This window comes from Lathyrus oleraceus, chromosome 6 (assembly GCF_024323335.1).
Source record: "Lathyrus oleraceus cultivar Zhongwan6 chromosome 6, CAAS_Psat_ZW6_1.0, whole genome shotgun sequence".
Classification (NCBI taxonomy): domain Eukaryota; kingdom Viridiplantae; phylum Streptophyta; class Magnoliopsida; order Fabales; family Fabaceae; genus Lathyrus; species Lathyrus oleraceus.
Genome location: NC_066584.1, coordinates 328,105,346 through 328,126,238, shown reverse-complemented (window position 1 = coordinate 328,126,238; position 20,893 = coordinate 328,105,346).

Genomic DNA, 20,893 nt, shown 5'->3' with positions numbered 1-20,893 from the left:
ACCTCCATTTTGTCGAAGTGTCGAACCATACTTATTAGCCAGACGTTTATCCCATGTTGTTATTTGTCGGAAGAAACATTTTGTACACCAAATCCCATGGCATCGAAAACGCATATATACAAATTGCCCCCCAACAAAGACGTTTCGACTGTGTTTTCTGGAGAAACAGTCATTTGTTGTCAACCAACGTTTTGATGCCATGTCATTTAATCTTTATTAAATCCAAGTCTGATAATCTCAATTTCCAATGCAGATCCATCATTACACTTTCTTCACAATGTCACGTCTAGCCCACGTTCACAGCCTACTACCATCATTTCCTCACATCATGGTCTCTTTTCAACTTCCACCTCTTTATCATTCCCATCAAAAATGGCCACGTGTCCCACTAACATCATTACCATCCTAAAACGTTTCAACATCTTCTTCCTATAAATACCCATAAACCTTTTCTTTAAACCCTTTTCCGCTTCAGATTTCCTTTCTTCATACCCATTTCTCAAGCTTTTCACAATTTTCTGAGAAATCTTCCTAAGTTCTTCCTAGCAATGGCGCCTCAAAAACCTTCAAGCAGCAAACATTCCAAGAAGAAACAAGACTCAGCTTTCTCTCCTGTGCATGATTTAAAAGGACCAATGACGATTGGAAACCAACAGTATGTTCCAGAACCTCCAAATGAGAAAGAAAAAGAATGCATCTATAAATCTCAGGTACTAATCCCTGTTCTTATTTCTGGGAATTGTCATGCTATGTTAGGCCCCCTTCCAAATTTAGAGATAAAACCAGATCGCTTAAAGGAATTTTTTCCATCTTACTTTCACACAAAACCCATAGGCGCTGGAAGAAAACCTCAGCCTAAAGAGAAAGTTGTGGAACCAAAAGACGCATCGAGTTCGACGGATATTGGAGAGTTGGACTTAGCCTATTTGAACTATCCCAGGATATTTAGAACTTGCCCATGGTCGAAAGACCCTTCCGACTACGTATCTTGGTTAGATAAAATCGAAAAAGTTAAAGGGCCTTTTTGGAAAGAGGTAGGCATTTTCGACCTTATCCAGTTGTCGAGAGTAGGACCCAATATTTGTCCAAATATGCTTTTAACTTCTCTCTACTTCTGGGATAGTACTTACAACACCTTTCACCTCCCTTGTGGGATGGTTACGCCTACCCTTTTCGACGCAGCAGCCATCGTTGGTCTTCATCCCAATGGTATAGATTTCGATCCTACTGTCTTAAATGAAGATACCATTGCTTTCGAGACTAGCCTTGCACCCTACTCCTTATTCATCTGGAATGAGAATCAGAGCAAGCCGTAGTTCGGCTAACTACGGGGTTATGGATTGGGTTTTGGACAAACAACGTTACTACGCAATCTACCGGATGCTCGACCTTTGGAGACTTACTCGCCTGTAGTAGAAGGAGTAAACATGTTGCTTTGGGTTTTAGGGTTTGGGATGCTCGAGGGCAAACAGGCAGTCCTTGACGAAGGAACCGCGCTACATGTGGGGATATGAATACAAAACACAAAACATGTATCTCAAAATAAAATGCCACCAAGGGGCCCAAACATTGCCTCCTATCGAGGTCTTCCAGCTAAGAAAGCGATAAAGTACGAGAAAAGGAAAAAATTACCACACGGATAAAGATCCGAAGTTACAGCAATTAAAGGATTAGCAACCCTGAGATCTCTCCAGCTAGACCATCAAAGAAAATCAGTCAATACGATTAATCAGGATAAACCTCCAGATGGTATCCCTGCAAGAGTATGTGAGCCCTCACGAAAACTCAACAGAAAGGTTAGACAAACAAGGTGAAATCCAGGGAAAACAATGCCATGGCAACACAAAGACAGGTTAGAGAAACAAAATAGGGTAACCTAGAGTTGCCCCTAAATCAAAATGTAACCACATGAATAATTCCATCAAAATTCACAAAAGGCCCACAAAAAAGGTATCAAATTCACCCATAATACCTCATACATTTAGAGCATTCAAATTAAAGGCATAAAGATGATGGATATAGGGCAAACCTGATTGGAGAGCTTGATTGAAATTGAGTTGCACCCGTGAGGTTTACAAGTGGAGTTCCCTTCAGGGTTTGGAGGTTGCTCTGAGTTCTCTGTCAGGTCTTCTCTCACTATCTTTTTCCTCGGGGTTTTGTTCCAAGGAAACCTCAGAGTATTTTGCTTCTCTCCCTTTTTCTCAAGTGAATCTCCCAGTGTAACTCCAAGTGTAACTCCCAGTGTGTTTTCCTCTACTGAAACTTCAGTATTTATAGACTGATTTTCGTGGGTAGTGGGCTCAAATGAGGGAGACCCAAGTCCAAAATAATTTGTTATATTTTATTTATTTATTTTATTTATTTATTTAATTAATTAATTAATTAGTTAATTAATTAATTATTTTTTTTTCGTTTTTTTTTTTCCAGGAAAAATGAAGGGTAAATTTTGGGGTATTACAAGGTGGAAGGTTAATCTTGAAGGCTCTAATGTATCATAATGGAACCTTCAAGATTGAACTTAATGTGATGGAGCACAAGTGCCTTGCAACTGCATCTAGCAGGGATGAATGAATATGACAATATAGACTTGGCCATCTCGATTTCAAAGACATCAGAGATCTGAAGAGAAGAAATATGGTTTTAGGATTACCAGAAATTGACATTTCAAACAAAGTATGTGAGTAATGTGTGCAGGCAAAGCAGCACAAGAAAAACTTCAGCAAGGATATAGGAAGCGAGTCGAAGAAATTAATGAAATCATATACTTTGATGTAGGTGGTCCTATCCAGGTGGATTCGATTGGAGATAACACATACTTTGTCATATTCATAGATGATTTCATTCAAAAACTATGGACTTACCCGATCAAGAAGAAAAGTGAAGCGATTGAGGTATTTGCCAAGTTTAAATATATGGTCAAAAGACAAAGTGGTCAAAAGCTCAAGATTCTGAGGACTGATGGTGGTGGAGAATATGTGTCAAAATACTTCGACATGTTATGTGAGAAAGAATGGATTGTGCATGAGGTAGTTCCACCCTACACTCCACATCAAAATGGAACTACATAAAGGAATTAAAAAACCATCATGAATATGGTGAGAAGTATGTTGAAAGACAAACATTTACCCAAAGAATTATGGGGAGAAGTTATGTCGACTGCAACATACATCCTGAACAGATGTCCGACGAAATGTCTAGAAGGAATTATGCCAGAAGAATGTTGATCTGGTGTCAAGAATAACTTGAGTCATCTGAAGCTATTTCGATCTATAGAATATAAACATGTGTTAGAACAGATGAGAAGAAAACTTGATGACAAGTCGAGTCAAATGATCATAATAGGATATCATTCGACTGGAGGATACAAGTTGTTCGACCTAGTGAACAAGCAAGTAGTGACCAGCAGGGACGTGATCATATATGAGATTAAGGAATGGGATTGGACTAAAAATATAAAGAAAGATTCAGTAAGAATCCTATGTGAATAACCAACAAGTGAAGTCAAAAGAGAAATTCGACAAGAAGAAGTCAAAGGTCAAGCAAACACAATCAGGCCTCAAAGAACAAGATACATTCCTGCAAGGTTGCAAGCGTGTGCGATTACATCATATGTTGTGGTCGATGATGAAGGTGAGCTAGTACATTATGTCTTCTATGTAGATGTCGAACTAGTCAATGCAGTTGAGGCATTGAAGGATTCGAAATGGTGAAAGCAATGAATGGGGAACTGAAGTCCATTGAAGTTAACAACACTTTGTCACTTGTCGAATTTCCTTAAGACAAAAAGGAAATCAATGTGAAGTGGGTATACAAGGTGAAGTTGAATCCAAAAGGAGAAGTAACTCGACACAAGGCAAGACTTGTGGTGAAAGGATTTCTTCAAAAAGAAGGAATCAACTTTGATGAAGTTTTTTCACCTGTTGCTAGGATCGAAACAATCAGCTTGGTTTTTGATCTAGCAAACATGAATAACTGGTACATATGTCAGATGTATGTGAAATATGAATTCCTAAATAGACCCTTAGATGAAAAACTTTATGTTTCAAAACCAGTTGGGTTTGTGAAACATGGCTAAGAAAGCAAGGTATACAAGTTGTATAAAGCCTTGTATGGAATTAAGCAAGCTTTAAGAGTTTGGAATAAGAAGATAGATAATTTCATAAGGGAAAAGAAATTTGTGAAGTGCACAACTGAGCAAGGAGTATATGTAAGAAGAAGCAATAGTGAATTGATTATACTATGTCTCTATGTCGATGACCTATTAATAACAAGAAGTTGCAAGAAGGAGTTAGAGGATAATATCTTGTACCCCCCACGTTGTCCTGTCGGACTTGTCTCAAGACTTGGTCCACATCTTGGTTGTGTTGCACTAGGACCATGTCGAGGCCTTCTGGCCTTTGATTATTTCCGACAACCCTATTTTTTAGGGGTTATCCCCATGAGGAATATTAGGCACTAGAGTCGGCGGCGCTGGTGATTCCCCCAAAAAATCAGCAATCCTACCCATTTGGTGGGTTAACTGTTGATAACTCCTATTTGTATTTTCTATAAGTTGGCTAAACACATTGCCTATCTGTTGTGTAATCGTGTGAACCACATTGTGGTTTCTTTTATCCATTAACTGTCTCATGACTTAGAGAGAGTTATTGGTTAAGGACAAAGCATCCCGGGGAGGAAAATACCCCATACCTCCTGGTGGTTGTTCTAGTTGGCCAAATTTTCCCATGATGGATGCTGAAGCCAAATAAGGGTTAAAGGGCGATTACTTTACCACTGCGTTTTTAGAATATATTGATGCAATATGGTGTAGGCTTACCATCATCACAGTTGGTATGCCATACAATTGTTCCTTCTGAGGTAACGAGAAACCTAGATAAAGAGGCATCTGGTCTCCTAAATTCCATAATTCCCTAGAAAATGTTAGAGCGTTAAATGCTTATGGTGATGAAACACCCACACATGACGGTATAGAATACACCACTTCTTGACTTATGACAATGGGCATCTCCTTGAATGAGGTTGGAGCCACCTAACAACCGATGCTAGTAACCCCCGGTTGTCCTCCTAGGTTTGGAGTATTACCCTGGGAAGGGGTTTGGTTTTTTCGAGACATATTGGAAATTCGCTTACCACTCCTCAAGTGCATACAACATAGAAGACCACAAAACGAGAGACACTACAAAGAAAATAACGTAAGAAACTTCTTTTCTGCAAAAATATTCGCACAAAAGGGTCCCACTGGGCGTGCCAATTTATTTACAAGTGTTTTTTTGTAAACAATCACAAGTTTGAAAGTCTTTGAGATTAACTCAAAAAATATCCAAAGAAATTTATGAAAATAATTTGTGTCAACACACGTGCGTGTGAATTGAATGCAGTGTAGAAAAAGACTTGAACTAAAGCCGGGTTGTGATAAATGATAAGATGAAATGCAATAAATGACATTAAACAAAACAAAGATAAAAATACATGTTCCGTTTAAGGAAGAAAAAAGACTAAAAAAGAGTGGACGCAGACGCATACATGTTTCTCGCTCAATTGTTTCTCTCTTTGACTCGGGTACTCCAATGGTATAGAGAGTATGTATGAAATTTTATGACCACTGATCCCATGTATTAGTCTGCTATTTATTATATTTATAAAGTAACTGTCGACGATGATTATGATTACTACGGAACTACTGTGTTTACTCCATATTCAATCTTCAAGTTCCTACTAGTTTTCTTACGTGTCTTCCAAGACACTCTCTATTCAAAACCCATGTTGAGTAACTGCTTCTCACTTCTTCATGAACCCTTGATGCTAGCCGCTCCAATATATTGTCGACGCTGCCTATCAAGGACTAAAGACTTATAAATTTACTAAGTCTTTTACATCGCGTAGCTTAATCGACTGATCATCTTGAAGGAATAAAGATATTTGTCGAATGTCCCTCTCAAGATTCTAGACATGTTTCCAGGTATGGGGGTGTCATACCCCAAAATTTACCCGTTAATTTTGCAAGACATTTTTTAAGGCACCCCAACTTATTTTCCAAGGCATTGACCTTAAAGGAACAAAGACCCAGCTCACAAATGGCCCAATCCAGAAAAAGACTTAAACCGGCATGCTCGCTAGGCGAGCAAATCCTTCGCCTAGCGAACCCTTCGCTACAATACTCGCCTAGCGAAGCTTGCGAATACCAAAAATTTCTGGGCTTCATTCTGAGCCCATTAGGTCACAACAAACCATTATAAATACCAACATTTCAGTCAGAAAGAGGGGAGAGAAGGAGACGAACCGGAACCCTAGCAATCAAACCTTGGAGGCTAACCGAGGGAATTCAGAGCAACCCTAAAGGAAACCCTGAAGGCAAATCATCTGCAAAAAGGTTACCTCCGCCCAACTCAATCCGATACCAAAGGTGATCTGCCAATTCAACGTTGCAATTCAATTGCAAACAGGTTTGCGCATCACTACTGTTATGCTTCCAATCTGTAATCTCTAAATACATAATGCATCATGATCGAATTTTTGGATATGTAATTAGATTTTGCATGTGAGTTTAAGTATGCCTGAATATCCTGAATGTTTGACCATGTTACTTCTGTAATTGAATGCCATAGGGTGTGCAGCTTGCTGAAATTGTACTGTTATCAAAACCAAAATCCGCAGCCGCTCGCTAGCCCATCGTTAAGCGAGCATGTAGCGAGCGTTCGCTAAGCCTTCGCTAGGCGAGGCAGCAGCGAACGTGACAGTCGCTGATTTTTCTATTCTGTTCTATGTTTATCGGATCTGTTTTATTCTATGATTTTTCTATTCTGTCCTACCGCTGTGTTCCTTTTGTTTGGTGCAATTCTCGATTGCACCCTGATTTGGTATTCTGACCTGTTTGCTGAGTTTTGTAAGGGCTCACATGCTCCCGGAGAAGGTAGCTTGTTAGGTATTCCACTTTATTTGTGGGATACCCATGTGGAGATTCATCCTAATTACTGTAGCACCTCAAATTTGCACCCTACCCATTGTACATATATTTTCATCATTAGGTCATTAACATAACAAAGTCCATTGCATAACATTGCATTGTCCATTTGCCCAAGTGCAAGTCCTTAGACAGATTAGGTCTGTAGCACCTCAAATTTGCACCCTACCCATTGTACATATATTTTCATCATTAGGTCATTAACATAACAAAGTCCATTGCATAACATTGCATTGTCCATTTGCCCAAGTGCAAGTCCTCAGACAGATTAGGTCAACTGGTCAGGAGAATCAGTCAATCAAGCAAGCAAGTGCATTTCTCAAAGAAACAAAGCCCTAGGGTTGGTTTATCGAGTTCATATGAGTATGTGATCATTGTGAAGTGGTTTGGCCAAAGATTGGATGCTCAGAAGTCATCAGTCAAGCTGAATTTCATCTGAAACCCTAGAAAGTCAACTATGGTCAACTGTGTCTGATTTTATGGATTTGAAGGTGGGAGATGGTTTGAAAGGCTTCACTCATGTCCATACAAGTCTCATTTGACATATCAAAGATCAAGGTTGAAGAAAATAAAGTCAGAGGAAAAGTTTCCCAAAATGGCAGGTGACTTGTAATTTCAACTGCCCAAAATGGAAAGTTTTTCTCCTCAAAATTACTTCATCATACAAGCTTCAAATGGAATTTTGTCCAACATGAAAGTTGAAGATCTTTATCTCACCTTTCCAAAAAGTCCAAGAACATGAAATTCTCATGTGTGGTTGGCAAGATATGGTCAAATCTTTTTCAGAAAATGTTGAAATTCAAAGTGCCATAACTTTTGAATGGAAAGGCCAAATTGGGTGATTCTTCTTTGAGCAAGTCACATTTGACATGTACTTTCATGATGCATCATCACATTTCATCAAAAATCATCATAGCAAAATGGCATTTTTCAAGTGGACTAATTTGCATTTTTGGTGTGAAAAGGTGATTTTCAAAATTACATGTCATTTGCACTTGGGACCTTTTCCTACACATTACAAACATCAAATATGACTTGCTCCAACTGGTTTTGTACTGATGCATTGGCTACAATTGAAAAGGGCATTTTGGCCACTTTGCTTAGCATGTGCATTACACTAATCATTTCCAATTTGCCTAAACTTGATTAACACTTGGATTAATACATGGTATAAAGGCATAATTGTAACAGAAACTCCTAATCACATTTCATTTTCTCAGATCCAAACTCCAAAATTCACAAATTCTCTCAATTTTCTCCATTTTCCTTCACATTTTTTTCACTCTTTCATCAAGAATTCATCATCCTTTTGGCTTTCTATGGTTTTGATCTTCACTTGCAGGTAGAATAGAAGAACTGTTGAAGCAAGAAAGTGGAAAATCATTGAGAATTCTCACTGTTGAAGCAAACTCGTGTCCAATAACAGTTAGGGATTTCGCGAAACTGGAGCATTGCTGAGCTGAATTCTCACCTACACACACCTTCTACATCATCATAGAGTACCTGTTTATGCCATTGGAGCTTCAAAAACACCATAATCAAGAACTGCTTCATCATAAGGTGAGATTTCGAATCTTTTGATTCTTGAAATCAACATGTGGTTTAGGTAGAGCATTGAACATAGAGTAGAATGACGTTTGAATCGTGCGATTTCATCCAATATTCATCAAGAAATCTGGATCTAAAGTTTGTATGTCAAAACATATTTCGATCGAATCTTTTTGTGTGTAAATTTCTGGACGAATTCATGTTCATATTTGTGATCCTTGCTGAACGCCGGTTCCAACCATATATGGCATGTTGATTTTCATGAAAGTTTGGTCATGGTGATGATTTTTGATCAAGAACGCGATGAACAAGCTGCAGAACACGTCCAGTTTTCGCGTTTGATTCGCTTTGCCATGCCTTCGTTTCAAATTCGTGTTTACCGCCGCTTCTGACCAATCACGTGACGCCACTGCGTTTAGTGAAACGGGGCGTTTTGCCCCTGGCTCCGTTTAATTACGAAATTGCCACGCTGCTACTTTAATTCATTTAAATCACTAAATAATTATTTCATTTCATCACCAAACTTCAAAAAATCACAATTAATTCATGGATGATCCAATTTGAGTGAGGATTTTTGTGTTCATCTCCAAATTTTCTCTAGTTTTTTTTAGGTATGATAGTCAAAGTTGTGCCTGGCTGATTTTTTGACTTTGCCTAATGCCTTTGGTCATGTATGCTTCATGTGTATGTTTTACCATTTCCTTCATGAAATAATGATGCCTTATCCAAAATGTGTGAAATTTTACATGCATATTCTTGACTCTTTCTTGGTGATTTTGATATATAGTTTGCTAATTTTGAGTCCCTGGTTAGAGAGATATGATGTGCTCAAGTTGAGTGTGACAATGTGCGTCACACTATGTTATGCCATGTTCTTGAATTTTGTTTCCATGCTTAGTGAATGCCATTTGCTCTCAATTTTTGCATGTGATTACATATGTATGTTAGGTTTAACCTGGATTTTTTGTAGGATTTGTTGATCCATTTCCTATTTGATTGGTATTTTTGTTTGCTGTTTAGTCATTTTAGGGTTTTTCTTGAGTGATCGACTTACATAGCTTGTGAAATGCTCATACCTTGTCATATGAAGCTGAAATTTTGTGGATTGTTTCTTAACATGTTTAACTTCATCTTGGCTTTGGAGTGGTTCATTTATATCATGCCATTTCTGTTTTACACTTGCCTAAAATTGATACATGATTTGTGGCCTTGGTTGGGTTTGTTTTTGTATACCATGATTTGTTGATTTTAATTTCTATACTTCCCCTGGTCCAAATAGCATGAAATTTGATATGGTGCTCATTAAATGTGCTCTGTTTAAGCTTGAATTTTCTGGGAATTTATTGAGCTATTTTGGTATTGGTTTGATTGTGATCATTCTGTTTGCTCTAATGTGTTTCAATCTTGCCTAGTTTGACATGTTTTGTATATGAAATGGATTTGGTGCATAGTTTCGATGTGAAACCAACTGGAAGTTCTTCTTATTTGTTAAATCTTGACTTTGATCAATTTTCACTTGCTGTTTTGAATTTTTCACCTCCTTTTGACCCTAGGCTTGTCCTAGTGGTCTTACTTCTCACCTTTGAGTTGTTTTTTCAGGTTAAGAAGCAAAATGTTTTGGAGAGTTTAATTCAAGTTGATTGAGTTTGGTTTATTTGATTGTGATGAACTAACTTGGTTTGTTTTGTAGGATGCCAACTCATTTCATTTGAGTTTGTGCTTTGCACATGTGATTGATTGTGTTGTCTGTTGGTTCATAATTTGTCTGTTTTGACTTTGTGATTGGGATGTTGATTATATTTGATTGATTTCAGGTACCATAGTCGCTTTAGTTCTTTGAGAACTAGCTTGCTTTGCTTTGCTTAAGCATTGAGGTAGACTCTCTTGTCTCCATGTAGTCTGGAAGACCTTGCCTGTTACTTGGCCAGGCACCTGTCTGAAGTCCTCCTTAAGAGGCAATGTTTGTGCTTGTTTACTTTTGTCCCCAAGCAGGTAAAGACCTCTATGAGGCAATTGGTAGACAAAAGAGATATGTAGCCTATCTCCTACTATTCTGTGAGTCACTCACCTTGCTCACACCACATGTGTTGATGCATAGTGAGTAAAAACCCAAGATCAGTTGAGTCAGTGTCGCAAGTGTAGAAGGGTTCCCACTTTCTGGACCCATACTTCATTGTCTAAAGCTCTCCCTGACCAGGGATAAGAGCTGTGAAGTCTCATCTTCACTCACCTTTCATCAGCTTCACCTTGACTCTCAATGTCAAGGTTAAGAGCTAACCTCACCCCGATACAGAGGCTTGTTTGTCGAGGTTGACATGACCCCTCGACTAAAGCCTAGCCTTGATGTTTGAGCCCCCTTGTTGGTGTGTTTACTTCATGCTGTATATGTTTGTGTGGTGTGATTGTATCCCCTAGGTTTGCTAGACTCCGCGTAGTTTCGTTTGCATGTCAATTAAGGTAGCACGGTTCCTTCGTATAGGACTTCCTTTCTTGCTTGAGCTTTCCTAAAACACAAATAAACATTATCCCCTCTTAAGGATACGTCAACTCCTTATACTACAGGTGAGTAAGTCTCCAAAGGTCGAGCATCCGGTAGATTGCGTAGTGACGTCGTCCACTTAAAAAACACAAACCAACAGGAATAGTTTAGCCGAACTACGGCAACTCTGATTCTCATGTCCAGATGAGATACGTAGGCACGAGATGCGATGTCTTGTCGAGTTTGACTAACAACTAACACTAATTCTTTTCTCTCGCCCTCGTTGCGATTGAGACCTTCCCCTTCTCTTGCCCTAGTTGCAATCGAGACCCTTCTTCTTCCTGTGGTGGTGTCAGGAGATGGATGTAAGCCCAGCGATTGGCATTCCGTATCCTCTTGTTGTGTGCTTGGAGTCCGGTATAAGTCCATCAAGTGGCATCTGGTTTCCAGTGTGGGTGTGTGTTTGGTTCGGAATCTGATGTAAGTCCAGCGATTGGCATTCGGATTCCACGTTTGCCTTTGTGTGGTTTTGTTTGGCGTGCGTGAGCCGAGCTACGAATGCTCTGATTCTTCTTAGTCCAAGAAGATACGTATGCATAAGATGCGACATCCTAGCGAGCATGTTTTCCCCTAGTCCGAACTACTTAGACTCTGATGTCTATGCTTGATAGACTAAGTAGCCCAGGACGCGATATCCTGCCGAGTCAGTCTTGTTTGTTTTCTTATGTCTCTTTCAGCTAGTGTGTGTGTGTTTGAGCAGTGTTTTAGCAACCATTTTCCTTCCTATTGTGCGTGGATCCCGTCGAGTACGACGGATGCGTAGGGGTGCTAATACCTTCCCTTCGCATAACCGACTCCCGATCCCATTCTCTTTGGTCGCGAGACCATGCTTTTTCCAGGTTTACTCTGAGCGTTTCCTTTCCCTCTTTTGGGATAAATAACACACGGTGGCGGCTCTGTTGTCTTGTTTTCCCGCCGGTTTTTCGCGTAATGCGACAGTTGGCGACTCTGCTGGGGACAAGAGAAGTTGACCTCTTGTTGGTCCATCTTCCCTAAGCGAGTCTCTCCTAGCGCTCTCTAGGTTAGGGCTTTGGTTGCTTTTTGCTGTGTTACTTATTGCATTCATTGTTTATTGTTTGCATTTATTGTTTGCATTAATGTTTGCATTCATTCATATTCATCTGCCGTGCTGGCTGTGTTTCTCTGTTTGGGGTGGGAGTTACTCGAGGTAAAAGGCCCAATACCCAGGCTATGAGTGCAATCTAGGAAACCTAGGAATAGAGTGATTCATGGGAAGCGGGTGGTATGCGCCACTTAGCGGAACATTGACATCACGAGCAGTTCAGACCCTGGTGGGATATTATCGTTACATACTTCGGGTGTATATGATGATATTCTGCGAAAGGTTATTTATGTCGCGTTTCTCTCGACCTTACCCTGGCCTAGATGACACCCGTGAGTGGGGAGGGAATGATCATTTTAACAGGTACAGACGGTGACTGTTGGTGACTGATGGTGACTTGATGGTGACTCAGGGTTCTGTTGGTGACTCAGTTTCTCAGATTGGGTTCAGAGGACAGTTGATCAGTTGACTTTGGGTTTCAGATGTTTGTGATCAGAGTTCGAGCCGAAGCTTCGATCCTGTGTTCAGAGATGCACAGCTTGCCAGTCGTGTCTGCATCATGTGCATCATAGCATGTTTATGTTTTTCAAAAGAAATGCAATAGAAAATAAAAAAAAATAAAAAAAAAGAGAAAAAACTAATCCCTGCATGCATATCATTTCTCAGGTACATTCCAGAGCTTGGTTCACTGATAGAGATGGCAACAGTCCCAGAGCCGAAGCGGAAGACCTGTTCCTATAGCTTTCATCGTGAGCCTCTGACGTCTCTGATTGAGTTGAGTAGCCTTGTGACCAGTGATCATCAGAAGGGGTTCAGTGACCAGTATGGGGATCTGTTGACTTTGTTGAAGATGGCAGTCGATCCAGTGCCGTTGCAGACTCTTCTTCAGTTCTACGACCCGGAGCTTAGATGTTTCACTTTCCAGGACTATCAGTTGGCGCCTACTCTCGAGGAGTACTCCATTCTGTTGTGTGTCCCTATTCAGCATCAGATTCCTTTCTTGGACGTACCAAAGGAAGTTGACTTCAGGGTTATTGCTAGGGCTTTTCATCTGAGTATTAGAGAGATCAGTGATAGTTGGAAGACCAGTGGGGATACAGTTGGACTGCCTTTGAAGTTTCTGCTGAGAGTTGCTAGAGGAGAAGCAGATAAGGGGAATTGGGAAGCTTTTTATGCCCAGCTTGCTGTTATGATCTATGGGATCGTCCTGTTTCCGAGTATGCCCAACTTTGTTGACTATGCTGCAGTTTGCATCTTCATGGGAGGGAATCCAGTTCCTACTCTGCTAGCTGACACGTACTATGCTATTCACAGTAGGCATGGTAAGGGTGGAGCTATCAGATGCTGTCTCCCACTTCTGCTCAGATGGTTCATGTCTCTCCTGCCAGTCAGCGGACCGTTTGTTGACGCTCAGAGCACTTATAGGTGGACTCAGAGGGTGATGTCTCTTACTTCATATGATATCAGATGGCAGTCTTACAGGATGGACGTGCGGGATGTTATTATGAGTTGTGGAGAATTCCGGAACGTGCCACTCGTGGGGACCAAGGGTTGCATCAATTACAACCCAGTTCTTTCTCTTCGCCAGTTAGGGTTCGTGATGAGTGGAAGGCCACTTGAGGCTGAGATAGCTGAGAGTGTGTATTTTGAGAAGCGAAGCGACCCTGTTAGATTGGAGCAGATTGGGAGAGCTTGGAAGTCTATTGGTGTTAGAGATGGATCTGTCTTAGGGAAGAAGTTCGCCATTGCTATGCCTGATTACACCGATTGGGTGAAGAAGAGAGTGGAAACTTTGTTGTTGCCCTATGATAGGATGAATCCGTTGCAAGTGCAACCACCCTTGATCCTTGCTGATAGTGTACCTGCTGAGCAGTATAAGAAAGCCCTGATGGAGAATCGCCGTCTAAAGGAGAAAGAGCAAGATGCCCAGATGGAGTTGTATCAAGCCAAAGCTGATAGGCTGAATTTGACTCATCAACTCAGAGATGCTCAGAATGCAGATATTAGTGGAGTAAGGAGCAAGAAGAGATCTTATTCAGAGATGGAGACCTTGTTGGATGCAGAGCACAAAGAGTGTTTGAGATTGCAGAGAGCTGAAGCCAGTTATCTGAAGAAGATCAGAGACTTGGAGAAGCAACTCAGAGGCAAAGATATCCAGTTGAAGAAGGAAGTCGACCAGAGACTTGCATCAGAGACCCAACTTGGGTCAGAGGTTGTCGAGCTTAGAAGACAGTTGAAGGAGAGGATTACTCCCTTGCCAGAATGTTCAGAGTGTGAACTGTTGATAGACCAATGTCACTACTTGAAGACACTCATTCCTGGAAGTCATTTGTCTTAGCTTGTACTTTCTGATGTTTATGTTGTGAATCACCCCCAGGCTTGTTGGGTGGGATTCATTTGTTGTACTTTGTTGGATATTTGGATCTTTGTTGTATGATCCTCTTTCTCATTTATAGATGAGATTGTTGTTTCACTCCGTACTCAGAGCTCAATTGTATGCTGTTTCTGTATCTCCTGTGTTGTTTTGCTGCAGGTTGCCATCTTTCGAAGATGAACTAGGCTCTTTGAATGCCTGAGAATGAGCATTTCATGTGCATCATATGCATTAGCATCATACTCATATCATATTGCATAACAGGTGTTCTTGTGCCGACTTCTCACTCTGGTTCCTGTGTCAGACAGGATAGCTGATCAGCGACCACACCGGTATTCTACCAGACTCAATCAACGCAGAAGCATGGATCAGGTTCAGACTGAATTAGCTGAGATGAGGGCGAACATGGCCCAGTTCATGACGATGATGCAAGGGGTTGCTCAAGGTCAGGAGGAGCTCCGTGCTTTGGTTCAGAGACAAGAGACGGTTATTCAGGCGTCTAACCGTGGTTCACCTGCTGGTATTCCCGTGCCCGAGAATATTAATGTTGTTGTTGCTCCCGTTCATGACTATGCTGTGGGAGATGAACTCAGGGGTATCAGAATCAACGGACAACCTCTTGCTGCAGAGACTGTCAACGCCAGAGCTACCCGGGCTCCGGTGCGTCATCCAGCTCCGCTTGTCGACAGACAAGAGGACATGTTCACATTGCTGAGTGAAGATGAGGATGCTGTCAGAGTTGAGGATAGGGATCGTAAGGTCGACGCCCTGGCTGAGAAGATTCGTGCAATGGAGTGTCAGAACTCTCTTGGTTTTGACGTAACAAATCTGGGGTTGGTGGAAGGTCTGAGAATTCCCCATAAATTCAAAGCACCCACCTTTGACAAGTACAACGGTACTTCTTGCCCTCACACTCATGTGCAGGCATATTATCGGAAGATCTCGGCATATACAGATGACGATAAAATGTGGATGTACTTTTTCCAAGATAGTCTATCTGGGGCATCTTTGGATTGGTACATGGAGCTCAAAAGGGATTCTATCCGATGTTGGAGGGATCTGGGAGAAGCTTTTCTCAGACAGTACAAGCACAACATGGATATGGCACCGAGCCGGACTCAGCTGCAAAGTCTGTGCCAGAAAAATAATGAAAGCTTCAAAGAGTACGCCCAGAGGTGGCGTGAACTTGCTGCAAGAGTTCAACCCCCTATGCTGGAAAGGGAGTTGACAGATATGTTTATTGGCACACATCAGGGTGTTTTCATGGACCGAATGGGGAGTTTCCCATTTGGAAGCTTCTCCGATGTTGTGATCTGCGGTGAGAGGACTGAGAGCTTGATCAAGGCTGGGAAGATCAGTGATGTTGGTTCCTCTTCATCCAAGAAACCTTTCTCTGGGGCACCTCGCCGTAGAGAAGGAGAGACTAATGTTGTTCAGCACCGCCGGGCTCAGAACAGAAATCAGAATCATTACAGACAGGTTGCTGCAGTGACGATTCCTGCACCTCAACAACGTCAACCTCCGCAACAACCGAGACAACAGCAACAACAACAACAGCCACAACATCCGTATCAGCCAAGGCAAAGGATGCCCGAGCGACGCTTTGATCCTTTGCCAATGACCTACGCTGAACTACTGCCTGAGTTGCTCAGATTAGGGTTCGTTGAGTTGAGAACTATGGCTCCGCCAACTGTTTTGCCACCTGGGTATGATGCTAATGTCCGGTGCGATTTCCATTCTGGAGCACCAGGGCATAATATTGAGAAGTGTCGGGCTTTTCAGCACAAAGTCTAGGATTTGATCGATTCCAAGGCGATCAATTTCTCTCCTGTGCCTAACGTTGTTAACAATCCTATGCCGGCGCATGGTGCTCACCGGGTAAATTGTGTTGAAAGTGAAGCTGAAGATCTGGTTGACAGGGTTGAGGAAATTCAGACTTTGTTGCTGGTTGTCAAGAGCCGTATGTTGAATAGTGGTGTTCATCCGGGATGTGATGAAGACTGTGTGGGCTGTGTAGAGTCAGACGATGGTTGTGAATTGTTGCGGGCTGGTATTCAACGTCTGATTGATGAGGGCTGTGTCCAGTTTGGTCGAGCTGATAGTAAAGATCGTGGGGCAGTGTCTACTGTCACGATATTTTTCAAACCGTCTGAAGGACGTGGGCCGAGGGCTGTTGGTAGTGCGTCTACAACAAGTGGTAATCCAGTTACCATTTCTGCACCAGTTTCTGGCAATACTCCAACAACAATTGTTGCTTCGGTCAGAAGGGCTGTGAATAGTAATGTTGTTCCCTGGACATATGATAACGCCTACCGAAGCAATAGAAGGGCTGAGAACCGGGTCAAACCCTTAAATCAAGCGCCCGTGACGATTAATGTGCCTGTCAGTAAAACTCCTGTGGTTGTGAGTCCAGTTGTGGACAATGTGGGTGGTCCAGGAGGCTTTACTCGCAGCGGTCGGTTGTTTGCGCCTCAACCGTTGAGGGATGCCAATGCTGAGGCATCTACTAGAGCTAAGGGCAAACAGGCCGTGGTTGATGAAGCGCCTGCTCAAACGAATGTGCCTGGTGGCTCGTTCGAAAAGGACGTGGAGGAGTTCATGCGCATCATTAAGAAGAGTGATTACAAAATTGTGGATCAACTCAACCAAACTCCCTCCAAAATCTCTATTCTTTCTCTGCTGCTGTGCTCTGAGGCACATCGAGACGCCTTGCTGAAGATGCTGAATATGGCATATGTACCTCAGGAGATTTCAGTCAACCAACTTGAGGGTGTAATTGCTAACGTGAGTACCCGACATGGCGTGGGGTTTACAGATCTTGATCTGACGCCCGAGGGGAGGAATCATAACAAGGCCTTGCACATCACTATGGAGTGCAAGGGGGCTGTACTGTCTCACGTACTGGTTGACACCGGGTCTTCGTTGAATGTGCTGCCGAAGCAAATCTTGAAGAAGATACCTGTTGAAGGGGTGGTGCTGACGCCTAGTGACCTTATAGTTCGTGCTTTTGACGGATCCAAACGTTCTGTGTTTGGGGAAGTCACTTTGCCCATAAAGATAGGTCCTGAGGAGTTTGACATCGTCTTCTATGTCATGGACATCCAGCCTGCTTATAGTTGCCTACTGGGACATCCATGGATTCATGCAGCAGGGGCGGTCTCGTCGACTCTCCACCAGAAGCTCAAATACGTCTGGAATGGTCAGATTGTGACCGTATGCGGTGAAGAGGATATCTTGGTGAGTCATTTATCCTCGTTCAAATATGTCGAGGTGGATGGCGAGATCCACGAGACTTTATGCCAGGAATTTGAGACCGTGGCTCTTGAGAAGGTGGCGTATGCCGAACAGAGGAAGCCAGGTGCTTCAATTACTTCTTACAAGCAGGCTAAGGAGGTTGTTGATTCCGGTAAGGCTGAAGGTTGGGGCAAGATGGTGGACTTGCCTGTCAAGGAGGATAAGTTTGGCATTGGATATGAGCCTCTCCGAGCAGAGCAGGGTGCAGCAGGTCCTAGTACCTTTACCAGCGCAGGGCTGGTGAACCACGGTGACGTCTTCGCAGCTGATGTTGAAGACAGTGACAGTGACATTGATCTCGACTGCTGGGTTCGCCCGAGTGCACCGGGGGAAGTGATCAACAACTGGACTGCGGAGGATATAGTCCAAGTTACTCTTCAGATAGAGTAATTTTCTTTTGTTTTTTCATTCTGCACAAAACCCTACGTTCTGCCCAAGACGTAGTGGTTCATTGTAGGGCCTCATGTTTTCAATGATTATCATTAATAAAGGACGTTTTGCAAACAATTTTGTGATCCCTGTCTTTCTATTTTTGTTTTTTCATTTTTCAAAAAAATAAAAATGGCAATGTTTTTGTTTTTGTGACTTTCTTGAACCCTTTTTCTAAAATAAAGCATTAACATGCAGAAGTGACCTTATGGCATCCACTATGAACAAATCTGTTATGGCTCAGTATGATTTCGACAATCCCATCTACCAAGCTGAAGAGGAGAGTGAGGAAGACAGTGAACTCCCGAAAGAATTGGCTAGATTGTTGAAGCAGGAGGAGAGGGTCATCCAACCTCATCAGGAGGAGTTGGAGATTGTGAATCTGGGTACTGAGGACGCCAGAAGAGATATCAGGATCGGGGCTGCTTTGAAACCAGAGGTCAAGAGCAGGTTGATTGAGATGCTGAGAGAGTATGTGGAGATATTCTCCTGGTCTTATCAAGATATGTCGGGGCTGAATACTGATATTGTGGTTCATAGACTACCTCTCAGAGATGATTGTCCTTCGGTCAAGCAGAAGCTTCGTAGAACGAGTCCTGATATGGCAGTGAAAATCAAGGAAGAGGTTCAGAAGCAGTTCGATGCGGGCTTCTTGTCAGTGACAACGTACCCACCGTGGGTAGCCAACATCGTTCCCGTGCCGAAGAAGGATGGCAAAGTCAGAATGTGTGTCGATTATCGGGATCTGAACAGGGCGAGTCCGAAAGATGATTTCCCATTACCTCACATTGATGTATTGGTGGATAATACGGCTCAATCCTCGGTATTCTCTTTCATGGATGGTTTCTCGGGCTATAGTCAGATTAAGATGGCGCCAGAGGACATGGAAAAGACGACATTCATTACACCTTGGGGCACGTTCTGCTATAAGGTGATGCCATTTGGGCTGAAGAATGTCGGTGCTACCTATCAGAGGGCAATGACGACTCTCTTTCATGACATGATGCACAAAGAGATTGAAGTGTACGTGGATGATATGATTGCAAAGTCGCAGACAGAAGAGGAGCACCTGGTTAATTTGCAGAAGTTGTTTGACAGATTGGTCAAGTTCAAACTGAGGCTGAATCCAAACAAGTGTACGTTTGGCGTGAGATCAGGGAAGCTGTTGGGTTTCATTGTCAGTGAGAAAGGGATTGAGGTTGATCCAGCAAAAGTCAAAGCTATTCAAGAAATGCCTGAACCGAAAACAGAAAAGCAGGTTCGTGGGTTTTTAGGGAGATTGAATTACATTGCAAGGTTTGTATCTCACCTAACTGCCACGTGTGAGCCAATATTCAAATTGCTCAGAAAGAATCAAGCAATCAGGTGGAATGATGATTGTCAGAAAGCTTTTGACAAGATTAAAGAGTATTTGCAGAAATCTCCAATCCTGATTCCTCCCGTTCCAGGGAGACCCTTGATAATGTACCTGTCAGTTACCGAGAACTCGATGGGGTGTGTATTGGGACAGCATGACGAGTCTGGTCGAAAAGAGCATGCCATATACTACCTTAGCAAAAAGTTTACCGACTGTGAAATCAAATATTCACAGCTTGAGAAAACTTGTTGTGCTTTGGCCTGGGCTGCTCGCCGACTGAGGCAGTATATGTTGAACCATACTACCTTATTGATTTCTAAGATGGATTCAGTGAAATACATCTTTGAGAAGCCGGCTCTCACCGGACGTGTTGCCCGTTGGCAGATGATCTTAACAGAGTACGATATCCAGTACACGTCGCAGAAGGCTATCAAAGGTAGTGTTTTGTCAGACTATCTCGCCGAACAACCGATCGATGATTATCAGCCTATGATGTTTGAATTCCCTGATGAAGACATCATGTATCTTAAGATGAAAGATTGTGAAGAGCCTCTTGTCGAGGAAGGACCGGATCCTGATGACAAGTGGACACTGATGTTTGATGGGGCTGTGAATGTGAATGGTAATGGTGTTGGTGCAGTGCTGATCAATCCGAAAGGTGCTCATATACCCTTTTCTACCAGATTGACTTTTGATGTCACCAACAATGAAGCTGAGTATGAGGCTTGTATCATGGGGATAGAAGAAGCCATTGATTTGAGGATCAAAATGCTTGACATCTTTGGAGATTCCGCTCTAGTGATCAATCAGGTCAATGGAGATTGGAATACGAACCAGCCACATTTGATCCCGTATAGAGATTACACCAGAAGAATACTGACGTTCTTCAAGAAGGTGAAGTTGTATCATGTCCCGCGGGATGAGAATCAGATGGTGGATGCTTTAGCTACTTTATCTTCCATGATAAGAGTTCATTGGTGGAATCATGTGCCACACGTTGCGGTGAATCGACTTAAGAGGCCTGCGTATGTGTTTGCAGCCGAGTCTGTGGTGGTTGATGAGAAACCGTGGTATTTTGATATCAAGAACTTCCTCAAGACTCAGTAGTATCCTGAAGGTGCGTCGAAGAATGACAAGAAAACCCTGAGAAGGCTAGCTGGAAGCTTTTATCTAAATCAGGATGATGTGCTGTACAAGAGGAACTTTGACATGGTCTTGCTCAGATGTGTGGATAGAGACGAAGCAGACATGTTGATGCAGGAAGTGCATGAGGGTTTGTTTGGTACCCATGCTGGTGGTCATGCAATGTCGAAGAAACTGTTGAGAGC